Below are 13,771 nucleotides of genomic sequence, written 5' to 3' on the forward strand. Positions count from 1 at the left end.
CGCTATGAGTCGGAAATGACTTGACGGCACTTAACAACAACAACAACAACAAAGAATAGATTTGATGTATTGAACACCAATGACTGAAAACCAGAGGAATTGTGGGATAATATCAAGAATATCATCCATGAAGAAAGCAGAAATTCATTAAAAAGACAGGAAAGAAAAAAAAAAAAGACCAAAATGGATGTCAGAAGAGACTCTGAAACTTGCCCTTGAATTGAGAGTAGCTAGAGCAAATAGAAGAAATGACAAGATGAAAGAGCTGAACAGAAGATTTCAAAGAGCAGCTCAAGCAGACAAAGCCAATTACTATAATGAAATGTGCAATGACCTGGAGTTAGAAAACCAAAAGAAAAGAACACACTTGGCATTTCTCAAGCTGAAAGAAATGCAGAAAAAATTTAAGCCTCAAGTTGCAATATTGAAAGATTCTATGGGCAAAATATTGAATGATGCAGGAAACATCAAAAGAAGATGAAAGAAATACACAGGGTCCTGTACCGAAGACAATAGGTCGATGTTCATCCATTTCAGGAAGTGGCATATGATCAAGAACCAATGGTATTGAAGGAAGAAGTTGAAGCTGCACTGAAGGAATTAGTGAAGAACAAAGCTCCCGGAATTGATGGAATACCCATTGAGATGTTTCAACAAACGGATGTCCTCCTGGAAGCACACACTCAGCTATACCAAGAGATTGGGAAGACAGCCAAGTGACTGGAAGAGATCCATATTTGTACCCATTCCAAAGAAAGGTGATCCCACAGAATGTGGAAATTATTGAAAAATATCATTAATATTGCATGCAAGTAAAGTCTTGCTGAAAATAATTCAAAAATGCACTACATTGACAGAGAACTTCCAGAAATGCAAGCTAGATTCAGAAGAAGACATGGAACAAAGAATATCCTTGCTGATGTCAGATGGATCTTGGCTGAAAGCAAAGAATACCAGAAAGATGTTTACTGTGTTTCATTGATTATGCTAAAGCATTCAATTTTGTGGATCGTAACAAATTATGGATAATAATATTGAGAAGAATGGGAATTCCAGAACACTTAACTGTACTCACGAGGAAACTGTATGTAGATCAAAAGGCTTTCATGAAAACAGAACAAGGGGATACAGCATGGTTCAAAATCAAGAAGGAAGTGTCAAGGCTGTATCCTTTCACCATACGTATTCAACTTGTATGCTGTGCAAATAATCCGAGAGGCTGGATTACATGAAGAAGAATGTGGCATCAGAATTGGAGGAAGACTCATTAACAACCTGTGATACACAGATGACATAACTTTGCTTGCTGAAAGTGAGGATGACTTGAAGCACTTACTGATGAAGATTAAAGACTACAGTCTGCAGTATGAATTATATTCAAGAAAACAAAAATCCACACAACTGGTAAAATAAACAGCTTCATGGTGGATGGAGAAAAGATGGAAGTTGTCATGGGTTTCATATTACTTGGTTCTACAATCAACACCAAAAGAAGCAGCAGTCAAGACATCAGATGTTGTATTGTCTTGGGCAAATCCACTGCAAAAGACCTCTTTCAGGTGATGAAGAGCAAGGACATCTCCTTGAAGATTAAGGTGCAACTAACCCAAGCTATGGTATTTTCAATTGTCTCTTATGCATGTGAGAGCTGGACAATGCATAAGGAGGACCAAAGAAGAGTTGATGCTTTTGAGTTGTGGCGTTGGGGAAGAATGCTAAGAGTACCATGGACTGCTAAAAGAACTACAAAGTTATCCTGCAAGATGTGCAGCCAGAATGCTCCTTGAAGGTAAGAATGGCCAGACTTTGTCTCACCTACTTTGGTCATGTTCCAGAGGAAACATTCCCTGGAGAATGATATCATGCTTGGTAGAGTGGAGGGTCAATGAAAAAGGGGAAGGCCCTCAATGAGATGGATTGACACAGTGTCTACAGTGATGGGCTCAAGTGTAGCAAGGATCGTAAGGCTGGCATAGGACTGGGCAGTATTTCGTTCTGCTATGTGTAGGGTCGCTAGGAGTCAGAGACTACTCAAAGGCACCTAACATCAACAACAACAACCTAACAGATCTTTGTGGCTAAATCCTACTTATCAGAATAGTATAAAACCCTCTCCACTAGCCACCTACTCCAGTCAACCACCATGTCTCTGGCACAGAAACCTTTGGCTGAGTGTCTTTCACTCCCATCCTGGGGGAAGAGTGCAATGGCTGCTTCCCCTGTCATTCACCCAACACCCACAGTGCACTAGATGTTGTAACGATGTTGCAGAAAAATTCCCAGCCCAAGTAATCCTTTGCCAAGCACAGACATTTCTCTTGGATATTCAGACTATACACACTGCTACTATGCTACCCTTCTTAGAGGACTGAGGGCAAAATCCTCTAGGTGTATTTATTCCACTACAGTTCACATCTCTATCAATCTGGACTGTTTTTAAGAATGAGCATGAAGGGTACTGAGAAGATGGCTTCATACCTATAACCCCCACATTTGATCCCTCTACCAAGTTAATCCCTGAGTAACTAGGTAAAGCAGATGGAAATAATGATACAGGAGTTATAAGCAACTAAGGAGAAGATAAAGTATCAGATTTTGTGAAGGCAGAAAAAAAGAGCAGATTAAACAACTGGGAAAAATAAATGAACCCCCCTAGCCAGCAGAAATGTAGAGGATTCAATAGAAATACAAAAGAGGTCAGTGGAGGGAAGGAGGGAAAAAAAAAATCACAGAACTCTCAGGGGCGTTGAGGACTCAGAATATCCACATCAGGAATTTTTGGCAGTGACCTTGGGATCTGAGTGAGCATGATAATCTTACTGGGAAACTGATCAAGAACCCTCCCCCCCCCTTGGCTTGGGCTATCACAGAGTCCAGAAAGCAGTGGGGTAAACAGATAAACTACCTCTGAGTAGGCAGAGCTCTGAAGCAAGTGCATCACTGTGGGCTTGGGTTCAACTCTTCTATAACCCCTTTTAGCACAGAATGGATTGGGGTACTGGGTTTTTGCAACTTCTTGATCCAAGCAAAAAGTAGTGGCCCTCTACCAACTGAGGTCTGTGTCGATTTTGAACCATGAGTCTTTGATTGGCAGTAGGACATCATCATTAGTAGATGTTTCATAAAGACACAAAGTACCCTGCCTGTGCCTGCATTGCTGACTGAACTATCTCCCCTCAACGCAGAAAACTCCTGCTACCTTTCTATTTGGAGGCTCGCTTCTGGTGCCTTTTTTTCCCTTTCTTTCTTCCTTTTCTCCCCTGCCTCATCCAATAGAAGGAACACATTAAACCTCCACCAGGCAATAGGAGCTATTACACTGAACATCTCACCCAATTGACAGGTAACACCAATAGCTCCTGTGCCACAGAATCAATGACAGCTGGTGGACAACACCTGCTTGTCCCAACTCCAAATCCTCTTCATGATGAACAGAGACCTGCTCCTACATCCACAACAGTGATTCCACCAACACAGAGACAGCTGGAGACCAACCCAGTACAGACAAGTTAATAAGCAAAAATGTACACCTACTCCACACTTTCAAGTATGTTGTTATCGTTGTTATGTGCCGTGGAGTCAAACCTGACTCATAGCGACCCCTCCTTGGGTTTCCGAGGCAGTATCACTATGAACGTAGATTGCCCAACCTTCCTTCCGAGGAGTGGTTGTTGGGTTTGAACCACCAGGCTTCTAGTTAGCAGTCAAGTGCCTTAGGCACATACAGTAAAACATAAAATCAGGGTGAAAAAAATGAATACATAACTAACAAACCCAACAACTTCAAAATGTCTAGGAAACAACAGACAACCTCAAATCAAAAAAAAAAAAAAAAGTACAAGCCAATAAAAAGAAAAGCCCAGGCTAAAGAATTATCTATCATGGAAGAAGAACAAGCAATAGAACTATCTGAGAAGGAATTCAGAAGGTATATATATACAACTCTCCAAGAGCTCAAGGAAACCATAAACAGAAGCATTGAGAAGACAGATAGTACCCTGAAAGAATTCAGGAAAACCATTCAAGAACAAAATAACAAGATAAATACACAATTAGAACTCATACAAAAACAGCAATTAGAAATCCAGAAGATGAACACTGAAATTACAGAGACAGACAACACAGTGAAAGGACAAAAGTGTAGACTAGAACTGGCTGCAGAACACATTTCCTAAGTACAAGATGAATCCCTTGATGCCAGCCTATAGGAAGAAAAATCAGAACAAATATTTAAGAGAAATGAAGAGAACCTAAGAGTTATATAAGATGACATGAAAAGAAACAACACATGCCTAATTGGAATACCAAAACAAGAGGAGACCAAAAAAAAAAAAAAAAACTTCTGAGAAAATTGTCAAAGACTTGCTAACAGAAAATATCTCCCATATCATGGAGGAAGAAAAGATATCTGTCCAAGAAGCTCAATGAACCCCATACAGGATAGATCCAAGAGAAAGTCACCAAAACATATCATAATCAAACTCTCCAAAACCAAAGACAAAGAATCTTGGGTGCAGCTCGAGAAAAACAAAATGTCACCTGAAATGGACAACCAAAAAGACTAAGTTCTGATTCCTCAGCAGAATCCATGCAGGCAAGAAGGCAATAAACCAAAAACAAAACCCACTGCCATCAAGTTGATTCCAACTCATAGTAGCCCCCTTTGGGTTTCCAAAGTGGTAAATCTTTATGGAAGTAGATTGCCCAGTCTGCCTTCTGCAGAGTGGCTGGAGGGTTTGAACTGCCAACCTTCTGGTTACCTTAGACACTATGCTGCCAGAGCTCCTTAAAAAGGTAATGGGATGGCATATATAAAACCTTGAAGGAAAAGAATATCCAACCAAGAATTATATATCTAACCAAATTGTCCCTCATATATGATGGTGGAATCAAGACATCTCAAACAGAAATTAAGGGAATTTGTGAAAACCAGACCAACCCTGCAAGAAATGCTGAAGAGAGTCCTTCCAATAGAAAACCTGCAACAGAGAACAACAAATTAAAATCAAGACACTTGATATCACCACTTAGAAACCAAACCAAATATAGATGCTCAAAATAAACTCATAAGATAATGTACACAGAGAAATAAGAGAGTCAATCTGCAGATGACATAAGTAAGAAAGCAAATAGAGTAAACTAAAGTTTTAATTACAAAACTTCCAAATGGAGAGGAAAACAGGACAATGTCTTTAAAGAACTGACTGTTCCAAACTAAGGGAGATAAGAATTTACTTCAGAGTAATCACAAAGAAAATTAACAATCCTTCTAAACAAACTCAGAAAGAAGAAAAACATATAGGCTTAGTAAGCACAAAACCAACAATAATGCAAAAAAGATAAGAAAGACTTGATAACAAAATGAACTCAGCACAGAAGAATAATTAGAACAAGGAAATCACTAACAACACAACAAAAAATGTGATAGAATGACATCAATAAATTCATACCTATCACTAATTATACTCAATGTGAATGGACTTAATGCACTAGTCAAGAGAAAGAGATGGCAGATTGGATGAGAAAAGAAGACCCATCAATATGCTGCCTACAAGAGACCCACCTTAGACACAAAGATAAAAAACAAGTTAAAAATTAAGGGGTGAAAAAAAAAAAAAACAAGCTAATGGCAACCAAAAAAGAGCAGGAGTGGAAATATTAATTTCTGATAAAATAGACTTCAAGGTGAAAACCACCATAAGGGACAAAGAAGAACATTATATGATGCTAAAAGGATCAACTGACCGAAAAGACATTACCATAATTATTAACTTACCCCAATGAAAGTGCTCCAAAATACATAAAGCAAATATTAACTGAATTGAAGGAAAAATAGACAACTCTACAATAGGAGTAGGAGACTTTAATATGCCACTTTCAAGGAGGGACAGAACAACTGGAAAAAAAAAAAATCAACAAAGATGCAGAAGTCAACAACACAATCAACCAATGTAGCCTCATAAACATATACAGAGCACTCCACTCAACAAAAGCACAATACACATTCTTCTCCGGTGCACATTGATCATTGTCCAGAATAGGCCATATGTTAGGACACAAAACAAGCCTCAAAAATTCAAAAACATTGAAATACTACAAAGCATCTTCTCAGATCACAATGCTGTAAAATTAGAAATCAATAATAGGAAGATCAAGGAAAAAAATATAAAATATGTGGAAACTGAATAATACACTGCTGAAAAACTATTGGGTAACAGAAGAAATAGTGTGAAACAAAAAAAATTCCTAGAAACAAATGAGAATGAAGTACAACTTACCAAAACCTTTGGGACACAGTGAAAGCAGTCCTCAGAGGTCAATTTATAGCAATAAATGCACACATCAAACAAGATGAAAGAATCAAAATCAACACTCTTAACAGCTCCAACAAGTAGGAAAAGAGCAACAAAAGAAACCTATGGTATCCAGAAGCAAGGAAATAATAAAGATCAGAGCAGAAATAAACAAAACAGATAACAACAACAACAAAAGAAAACCAACAAAACAAGAAGTTTGTTCTTTGAAAAGATTAACAAAATTGACAAACCACTGGCAAATTTATCAAAGGAAAGAAAGAGAAGATGCAAATAACACAAATAATAAATGAAAAGGGTGACATCACAAAAAGACTAAGAACCAACTGAAATAAAAAAGATAACAGAATATTATGAAGAACCGTACTCCAACAGATTTGAGAACCTAAAAGAGATGGACAAGTTTCTAGACACAGAAGACCTACCAAGTCAGAAATAGAATACTTGAACAGACCCTTAACAAAAGAAGGAATTGAACAGTTCATAAAAAACTTTCTACAAAAGCTTTATATGTGGAAGAAATATTTCTTTGTTGGTTCCCAGGGGTGGGATAGGAGAGGAATGAGCACTGCAAAGAAAAAAAAAAAAAAACTTCCCACCAAAAAAAGTCCTGGGCTAGATGGCTTCACTGCAAAATTTTACCAAACGTTCAGTGAAGAGTTGACACCTATACTACTCAAACTATTCCAGAACATAGAAAAAGATGGAATATACCCAAATTCATTCTATGAAGCAAGCATAACACTGACAACAAAAATAGGGAAAGACACCACTGAAAAGGAAAACTACAGACTAATATCCCTCATGCCAAAAGAATCCAATAACATATCAAACAATAATACATCATTACTAACTGGGATTCATACTAGGTATGCAAGGATGGTTCAACATCAGAAAAACAACAAATGTAATCCACCACATAAACAAAACAAAAGAGAAGAACCATACGATCATATCAATCCATGCAGAAAAGGCATTCAATAAAATCCAACATCCATTCCTGTTCAGAACTCTCAGCAAAATAGGGATAGAAGGGAAAATCTTCAACATAATAAAGGGCTTATACACAAAGCCAACAGCCAATATTATTGTTAACAGAGAAAGGCTCAAAGCATTCCCCTCACGGACAGGAACCAGACAGGGATGTCCTCTATCACCACTTCTATTTAATGTTGTACTGGAAGTCCTATCCAGGGCAATAAGGTAAGAAAGAGAAATAAAAAGCATCCAAATTGGCAAAGAGGTAATAAAACTACCTCTATTTGCAGATGACATGATCCTGGAACTAATAGAAAGGTTCAGCAAAGTGGCAGGATACATGGTCAGCATTCAAAAATAGGTTGGATTCCTCTACATCAACAAAGAGCCCTCTGAAAAGGAAATAAGGGAAACAATACCATTTACAATAGCTACCAAAAGGATAAAATATTTAGGAATAAATCTTACCAGAGACACAAAAGGCCTATATGAAGAAAACTACAAACTACTACTACAAGGGACTGCAAGGGATCTACATAAATGGAAGAATTTGCCTTGTTCATGGATAGGAAGACTGAACATTGTGAAAATGTCAATACTACCCAAAGAAATCTACACATTCAATGCAATCCCAATCCAGATTTCATCAACACTTTTTCAGGACATGGAAAAAACAATGATTAATTTCATATGGAAGGGAAAGAGACCTAAGATAAGCAAAGCACTGCTGAAGAAGAAAAACGAAGTAGGAGGTCTCATACTCCCAGATCTCAAAACCTATTATACAGCCAGTTAAAACTACTATACAGTAGTTAAAACAGCATGGTATTGGTACAATGATACAATGATAGACCAATTGGTAGACCAATGGAACAGAATCGAAAACCCAGAAATAAACCCATCTATCTGTGGACAGATAATCTTTGACAAAGGCCTAAAACCCATTAAATAGGGGAAATATAACTTCTTTAACAAATGGTGCTGGCAAAATTGGATATCCACTTTCAGAAAAATGAAACAAGACCATACCTCACTCCATACACAAAACCAAACTCAAGTTGGATCCAAGACTTAACTATAAAACCCAAAACCATAAAGCTCATCAAAGATAAGATAGGGGCAAATCTGTTGTTGTTGTTGTTGTTATGTGCCGTCGAGTCAGATCTGACTCATAGCGACCCCTCCGTGGGTTGCCGAGGCAGTATCACTACGGAAGTAGATTGCCCAACCTTCCTTCTGAGGAGTGGCAAATCTAGGCACCTTAATTTATGGCATATATAGACTATCAAGCCTAACCCAAAATGCACAGGCAGTGGAAGAGAAGCTAAATGACTGGGACCTTTTAAAAATTAAACTCTTATGCACATTAAAAGACTTCTCTAAAAGGTAAAAAGAGAACCTACAGATTGGGAGAAAATATTTGTCTATGACATATCTGACAAAAGACTTATCTCCAAAATTTATAGAAAACTTCAACACCTCAACACCGAAAAGACAAAGAAGCCAATTCAAAAATAGGCAAGGGACATTAACAGACACTTCACTAAAGAAGATATACTGACAGCCAACAAACACATGAGGAAATGCTCATGATCATTAGCCATTACAGAGATGCAAATCAAAACAACAATGAGATATCATACCACCCCAGCAATAATAACAAGGTTCAACAAGACAGAAAATACCAAATGCCGGTGAGGTTGCAGAGAGATTGGAACTCTTATACACTGCTGGTGGGACTACAAAATGGCACATCCATTATGGAAAATGGTATGGTGTTTCCTTAAAATACTGAAAATAGAAATAGCATTTGATCCAGAAATTCCATTACTACAAACCTTTCTCCATGTATTTGTCCTTGAAACTTCAGGTTTCTGTAGAATTATTTTCTATTTCAGAAGCTTATGTAGTTTTGATAAAAATAGTTCTTTTCTTTTTTCTACTTCCAACTTTTTTGGACATGTATGTGAACCTGTTCTTCCCGTTTGACAAAATTCTGATGATGCACTTTAAGAAATCTAATTTAATGTTTAAATAACTCGTTGGAATGGAGATGGAAGGAAAGATACCAGGAATGATCTCCTGTCAGAGGTCACATACAGAAGAAAAGTATTTGACTTTATAATTGTAACCCAACCTGCGAATTTGCATGTGGAATACTATTCCCTATTCCAGGACATGGGAGCTCTGGTAGCATAGTGCCTAAGGCACTTGACTGCTAATCAGAAAGCTGGCGGTTCAAACCCACCAGCCACTCCTCAGAAGGAAGATGGGGCAATCTACTTCTGTAGTGATACTGCCGCAGAAACTCAAAGAGGGGTTGCTATGAGTCAGATCCAACTCGACCTCACATAACAACAACAACATTCCAGGTCATGCATTGCAAGCTCACTGAGAAATAATTTGTAATTTTTCTGCAGAGGAAAATTTTGCTTTGCCCACCGCTCTTTGCGAAGGTCAAAAAGGACAGCATTGATCAGGGTTCAGGAGGGGGGAGAAACACTGAGGAATCATCATTCTGGGTTGAATTATGAAATCTAGGAAGGCACAGAAGCATGCTAAGCACTTGAAAAGAAGGCTGGAGTAAGGATGCTACCAGGAGAATGTGTTCCTTCTGTTGTCTCCAGAGCTACATCTTCTAGGAAAGGAAAATCCCAAATTGCTCCCACAAAGCAAATCTCATTTAAGAGCAGGTCTAGTGGGGCATAAAACTCTGAGGGGGGGGGGATTTCAATATTCAGAGATTATTGTCATAAACATAATTATTTTAAAAAATGGCTTGTCACAAAAAAAAATAGTTTTCTCCCATATTTTGCCACCATTAAAAATAAATTTGTCATCTATTTATTATTTGTTCATTCACTCAATTATCCATTTAAGAAATGGTCACCAGCTATTTGTTACACACTTACTATGTGCAAGGTACCAATAGGGAGAAAATGTGGTTCCTGACTTCATGGACATTACATCCATTGCATTAGTCAAGTAGACTTCACAACATGCCTGCCCTCAGGTGCTCTTGTTACAAAGAGAGTTGTTTATGACTCTGAACATCCAGGGGAGCCAAAATAAATAGATTAAAAAATGGGGGCATTTATTTGACCATGACCACAGGAGAAGTAGTGTTTCTCCAAACATTACAAAATAAATTTAAAAAACCAAACTCACTGCCATCTACTCAATTCCAACTCATAGCGACCCCCACTGAGTTTCCAAGGCACTAAACCTTTACAGAAGCAGTTTGCCCCCATCTTCCTTCTGCAGAGTGGCTGGTAGGTTTGAATCACCATCCTTCTGGTTAGCAGTCAAATGCCTTACACACTATGACCTCCACTAAATTCATCATTATTAAATATGCTTGTTTATATGTGAGAATTTGGGTTATTTCTTAATGAGGATTTGTATTGTTGTTGTTAGGTACCTTCAGATAGGTTCTGACTCTTAGTGACCTTATGCACAATATGACAAAACACTGCCTGGTCCTGCACCATCCTTACAATGAGCCTATTGTTGCAGCCACTGTCAATCCATCTCCTTGAGGATCTTCCTCTTCTTTGCTGACCAAACATGATGTCCTTCTCGAGGGACTGATCCCTTCTGAAAAGTACCTGAAACAAAGTCTCATCGAAGTTTCACCATCTTCATTTCTAAGGAGTACTCTGTCTGTACTTCTTCCAGGATAGATTTTTTTTCGTTCTTCTGGTAATTCATAGTGTATTCAATATTCTTTGCCAACACCATAATTTGGAGGCATCAATTTTTCAGCTAACAAAAAGGACAGCAGTTCAAACCCACCGGCTGCTCTGAGGGAGAAAGATGTAAAGATTTACAGCCTTGGGAACCCTATGGGGCAACCATACTCTGTTATATAGGGCCACTCTGAGTTGGAATCAACTCCACAGCAATAGTTTGTTTGATTTTCTGTTTCAATATGTGATCTTGAAAGGTCATTTACTTTGTACCTCACCTTCATCATCTACATCCTCTTCTGAATCCAACCTAAATTTCTAGTAGTTTCCTGTCAATGTACTTACTGCTACAACCATTTTTTAAATTCTTTCAGCAAAATTGTACTTGTGTTTGATATTAATGATATTGTTCAATAATTTCTGCATTCTGTTCAATCAACTTTCTTTGTAATGGGCCCAAATATGGATGTCTTTTGGTAGGCTGGCCAGGTAGCTATCTTCCAAATCTCTTGGTATAGATGGGTCAGTGCTTCCAGCATTTCATCCATTTGTTCAGACACCTCAATTGGTATTCCATCAATTCCAGGGGTCTTGCTTTTTGTGGTAATGTCTTTAGTGCAGTGTGGACTTTTTCCTTCAATGCCATCAAGAAGTGATGGTATTGAAGGTTTTAATGGACATGTTTTCTTAATAGTTTTAAACGACAGGGACTGCACTTTTCAATAACATTCCTAAATTTAAGTTGTCTTTTCTCTCTAAGTATGCCTAGTGTTATCAAAGTGCTAGACTCCAAGTCATTCAATTTCTGTGTTATGGCTGCTGAAATTAGTCAGAGGATCAAGATACAGTGAATGTGTGATTTATGCTTACAAATACTTACATGCCATCCTTTCCATATGCATACAAAAATATGCTGAGGTAAAACAAGGAAACTGAAGATTTCCCAATTTCCGGAGAGTAAACCACTGTGATGGAAAGAATAGATGGGCTTGCTCAGTATCCACTCCAGTCTCCATCTTCTGTGCCTTCTTGATTTGTAGAAACTAGAAAGACAAGAACTGCATTTCTCAGTAATGTTTGAAGACACAGTTCATTTAGGCAAGACTAGATTTCAAATCTGAGTTAAGTGGAAAGGGAGATACTGATTTTGCTGCAAATTTAACAGGTAGGTTTTGGTTCCAGAGCCAGTAATGGTGGAGTCCCTTACTGATCCATAGATTTTGGTAAAGGTATTCTGAGTTTTTATTTATTTGTTTTGTTTTGTTTTGCTATTGTTGTTTTTCTTTTTTAAATGAAATTATTAAATATTCATTTGCTGCTGTGGTAAATATATGTAACAGATCATTTGCCCACTCAACAATTTTTACAAGTCCAATTCAGTGACATTAAATATATTTATCATGTTGTACAAAAGGTAGTGTGTTTTTAAGCCAAGAGTAGAGACAGTAGCTCTTGATTCCAGACTCACAGCTAAGTTGACATGATCCTAGAATGAAGCCCATCACTCTTCTGATTCCCCAACTTCCTGGTTGTACCGAGGCCATATCCCTTTGACAAATGGTTTTGGTTGTCATGTTTGTAGCAGTTCCTTGAGGGCCAACCTGAGTCTGCTCCTCTAACCCTTCCAACGATTTTGTTAAATCTTTCTCTTTAAAACAATTGATGTAGTTTCTCCTATATGCAATTGAACTCTGACTGATAGAACTCTAACCACAACTGTACCCAAGAGTTAAGTCCATCAAAACCAGGGAAGCCATAGAAAACTTCCCTGACCCTTATCTAAACACCACTTGATGTGGGTTTTCAAGGTTTTTTTTTTTCTTTTACACTACTTTAATGACTCCTAAAAAAAGAACATAAAATTCCTTTTATGTCTCCTGTTTCTCTTCTCCTCCATTTTTAGTCTGTCTCCATTTCCTGGGTCATGGTAAGCTCCTTGAAGTAGAACTGCTAATGCAGAGGTAATAAAAACAAGACGTACCTGGAAAATATCGGAAGGGGGCTGGGTGGGGAGATGGAAGCCAGAAACTCCAGTTTTACTTACTTAACAAATTAAAATTCTGCTCTCAACAAACATCACAGCCAAGGCTTCCATTCCTAATTTTAAGGAAATACATATTTTGTGACTACAGATAATATAGTTAAGCCTTCCAAAGCTGACTGGGAGAATAAGGCATTTAATTCTTATTTGCAATTTCTAAAACAACTACCATTTTACAGCATGTGGAGCAAAACCATAATAATAATAATAGTTCCTATTTGTCAAGTGATTACTCTGTATAAGACTATGTGCTAGATCAATGATTTTTGCCAATACTTGCATCACCCTTAAGACATCATTTTCTTTGTATAGATGAAAAATTGAGGTACAGAGTATAAGTAAATTCCCCAGGGTTTTAACTCAAGCCTGTTTTAACTATTAAAAACAATAACCTGTCCAATGGATTGGTTCAATCCTTCGCTAAATATGTCTTTCTTGAGAACCTCTCATGGTCCACTCTTCCCAGTGGGCCACTCCTTCCATGAGATTACATCTCAGAATGTACCATTCCCACGGGTCATGTGGACATATGGCTGTGAATATATTGGACAGAGTTCTATAGCATATTCACCTTTCAAAATAGAAGACAGCCCATCACACCCACTGCCATTACTTGGGAAATCTTACATAATCAGCTCCTGAACCATTCAGGAATATCTCTATTAAAGCTCACCTTGCTGTAGTTCTGGCATTTTTACTTTTGCTTTTCATGTCTGTTTGCAACCGAGCTCTGCTACTTATTAGCTGTG

Source organism: Orycteropus afer, unplaced genomic scaffold, assembly GCF_000298275.1.
Source record: "Orycteropus afer afer isolate SDZICR_OR568_19922 unplaced genomic scaffold, OryAfe1.0 scaffold00172, whole genome shotgun sequence".
NCBI classification, from domain to species: domain Eukaryota; kingdom Metazoa; phylum Chordata; class Mammalia; order Tubulidentata; family Orycteropodidae; genus Orycteropus; species Orycteropus afer.